The 3,864-nt window shown below is 37.8% G+C and overlaps 1 long non-coding RNA gene across 2 annotated transcripts; it reads right to left on the bottom strand.

Moving 5' to 3' along the window:
• Positions 1-1,357: 1,357 nt before the first annotated feature.
• LOC131329981 (uncharacterized) lies at positions 1,358-3,399 on the bottom strand. 2 transcript variants are annotated; one of them, XR_009200912.1, is made up of 2 exons: positions 2,286-3,399; positions 1,358-1,731 (listed from the first exon to the last, which is right to left on the bottom strand). It is a non-coding gene; the product is annotated as an uncharacterized LOC131329981 (long non-coding RNA). The 2 variants fall into 2 exon arrangements; XR_009200913.1 differs by lacking the exon at positions 2,286-3,399 and adding an exon at positions 1,821-2,253.
• Positions 3,400-3,864: the final 465 nt, after the last annotated feature.

Raw genomic sequence — 3,864 nt, 5'->3', positions numbered from 1 at the left:
TCTATGCATTACATATGGAGGAAAAGACACTTTTCAAGAAGATTGGTGGAGATTCATCTGTTGTGGTTAAAAGGATTGTGGAAGAAATCCAAGGTTGTGTTTGTTCCCAGGTAGATGTGCAGTACATGATTTTACTATGTAACATTTTGTCAAATTAATTCATATCGGAGCATGTATGCTCAAGAAATGTTCCTCAGCAAATTTTCTAGGAATCACATCGCCACAAACTTTACATTTTTCTAGATTCCGGGAGCAGGGAGTGTAACAACCCTGATCCTCAAGCACCATGATATTAAAAAGACCACAATTTGTCCTTTATTCCAAAAACTATACAATTTACAACTATCTTTAAAGTAAATAAACAACAACCCATTCTCGCAGCAACTTAGACAAGCTCGTACCACCGGCACCTGACCCACTAACCAACCTGCAAGCTGGAGTCCAAAAGGACCCCAGGAGTGTGTGAGACATAATAACATGTACAATATCAACACCAAATAAACAGCACAACATCAACCACCACGTATTAACACCAACCACGAATATAACATATTCCACATAAATGGAACCACATATCAGGTCCTCCTCAGTATAAGACGGGTGATGTACCACCTCACTAGCCTCACCATAGCCCATTGGCCAACTTGTCTTTTGACATAGCTTATTAGCCTAGTCACCTCGTCACATACCAAACAGTTCCATGACATACAGTCACCGCACATAACACAACCAACAAGAACCCAATATTAATATTGTGCAAGAAACATGTATCTCACAGTCACCCTCAAATCGCCTTGCCATCAGATACAATCCCACCTTCAAAAAACGTCGTCCAAAATCTCACAAAACAAGAGCCCATGTTCCTCTCGGCTCTCTCTGAAGCACCCTTAGTTTGTTTTTTTTTCTTTTCTCTAAAGCATTTTACTAATAATTGAAAATCTTGCTCATAAGTCCATTAAAACCAAGTCCTATCCTATTAACACCACGTGTACAAATCCTTCATGAGTAACCAGCTTCAAAGTCTTCTTATTAGAGTCTACACGTTGCTACTCACATGCACATTAACTACTAGTTTTAAAATTTATCTTTATCTCAATAAAACAACTCCAGACAAAGTAATTTAATTCCTCTAATTTATAGAATATATTTTATGGGTGCTACAGGGAGCATAATGTAGATCAATATTTGAAGAAGGAATATAACCACATTTCTGCTATCAAAAGGCCAATATGAAGTTGAAGAACATATGATTCATAACTAAGCACAATCTATGTTTGCAGACTAAAGTTTGATCACAATAACTCTAAACAAACGTATATGAATTTCAGAAATGAGAACTAGTGAGCCATGCCCCATCATGTGAAGTCATCTTTTATCATCAGTTTGGACACTAATTGAACAACTCTTGAAGAGTGCCATCGAGACAGCAAGAACTCATTTAGCACCAAAATACAGGGGCCATGCAACTAAAGGAAAATACTTGAAGGAAATATGAAAACACGGTGAGGAACCTAACATGATCCGAAGGCCAAAACAATGAGAGAAACAGTACGAAACCTATGACTATTGATGCTTCCAGTTATCAATTATCAAAGTTTATACAGTAAAACTCACACATCCTAGCAACATCATCAAAGCTCACGCATCATCCGAAAAAGCATCATCAACCTCAGTACGATCAAAGATAGAAGTGGGGCCTCCCTCAGCCCAAACTGAACCGCTTTTTGTACACTACAAGCCAAACAATAAAAACACATTAGTGGATAAAAATCAAGCCAAACTATTTAAGAACTAAGAGAACCTAAATAAAATAACAATACATTGAACATGCAATAAGCACATTGAGTTCTAGGGTAGGAGTGACAAGTGGAGCAAACTAAACTTTGGCATGTTATACAGTTATTCCAAGAAACTTCGTCATTCACTGCTCCCCATCTTCACACTTAGTTAGAAAGATAAGATAAAGACTATACAACTTGTCATCTTCTAAGACCTCTCCTTTATCCACGGATGGACCTCATGCAAGAAAGAGAGAGTCTCCAAGAATAACTTTCTATTGTCTTCTCAATCCAATTAGGATACCGAGGGGTTCCATCCCTCAGATAATCCCTTGCGTCAAAGATGTCGTCCACCATCGAACAACATCGACAAACTCCATCCAAGTCCGTGTGACAACAAAGTCTTATAATCTCAAAAACTTTCACATATAACATTAGAAATACACATTACAAGCTGCATCAAAAAACCTTGAAGATCAGGGAATAAGATAATGAACTTAGAAGTACCTCGGTATCACCCCATGGCTTATAGTCATCTACAGCCTTTAACAAATTGCAGCATATAATCACAGCTCTGACAGCTAGCACTGATAACCTTAAAACCGAAATTTTTTCCTTTCCAAAATTTCCTTCTAAAAACAGCCTAAATTCAGGGTTTTCAAGCTTTACTTCTACAAAAACAAAGTCAATTTTCTCCGTTCCACACTTTGCGAAGAGCTTATCAACCACATCAAAAAAGCCAAGTAAGAAAATATTCCCACTCTCAGATGCAATAAGATCTCTATCATAGAACTGTCCTAAGAGTTTAACTAAATGGTACTAATACAAAACCACTGAAACTTCCACACAAGTTCCAATAATTGACAAATAGGGCAATTTTTCTTTCGGATATGTTGGGAAATAATATTTGGTTCAAGAAACTAATGCCCACAGCAGATGCAAGAGGTAGATGCACTATACTGGGAAATTTAAACCCATTCTCCTCAAGACTTATTTGAATTTTGCTCCTCTCTCTGAGACTCATTGTGAGGGGAACCGTAGAGACAGACTTCTTTGGATTTCCAGACTCAATTTTAGGAATCATTTCAGATACAAACCCTTTTGTTGAAAAACCAAAATTATGAATAGGGCTGAATCCCTGTGTTAGACCTTCAAATCGAATACCAGAGGCTGCCTCTTCGCACTCAGCCATGCCAATAAGCATGGACAATACCCCATTGAACACAAACCCCAAAATATCACAAACAACCTTGGAATTCTGACTCTTGATTGCATTTGTTGATTTTTCATCTTCGTTTTCTCATGTCATTAAACTCGCGATTTTGAGAGTGAAGATATTTGCGAATTCTGATGACTCAACTAATAGTGATCTTGCAAATATTCTTACTGATGTAGAGGTATACCTAATTTTGATTCTTGATTGCATTTATTGATTTTTCATCTTCGTTTTCTCATGTCATTAAACTCGCGATTTTGATTAGGGTGATCTCATCCTGGAAAGGAGGCCTAGGATTCCTTCTGTAATCTCTGATGACTTGCCTAGAAATTCTAAACCCTTAACTTTGGTAAATCTAAGTGATGAATTCGTATATGTAATTTTTGACGAATCGCATGCAAGAAAATGGGTCCGGAAACAGGTCAGGTAATCGGGTCAATTTTTTTTAGAGCCTAGTGGTCCAATTCAAATAGGTTTGGTCAATGGCTAATTGGGTAAGAAGACAATTTCACTCATTTAGAAGTTATACAATCATTCGACCCTTGCCGCTGCTCCTTTAAATGGGGGTTTCGAAAGCATGCGAAGAAAAGGGACCAGATTGTAGGTAGGGTAGCCGAGTCGAGCTTTAGATTACTCGAGCTTGGCTCGCTAGAAAAGAGGTCAGCTTGAGCTTGAAACGAGCTACTACAAGATGGTTTGAGCTCAGTTCAAGATTTTATATCTCAGCTCGAGCTTTTGAATGGGAAATGGCTTAAAGAAGCAAAGGCTTGCTGAAAGAAGTAAAAGATTCTCTGTGTACCAGATTAAAACTTTCGATGTGGGCTAATTCGATTGAGGAACTTTTCATTTTGTCTTTACTTTTGCTTGTCC

The sequence above is a fragment of the Rhododendron vialii genome, chromosome 6a, assembly GCF_030253575.1.
Source record: "Rhododendron vialii isolate Sample 1 chromosome 6a, ASM3025357v1".
NCBI lineage: Eukaryota > Viridiplantae > Streptophyta > Magnoliopsida > Ericales > Ericaceae > Rhododendron > Rhododendron vialii.
This window is presented reverse-complemented; position numbering and strand designations above follow the sequence as displayed.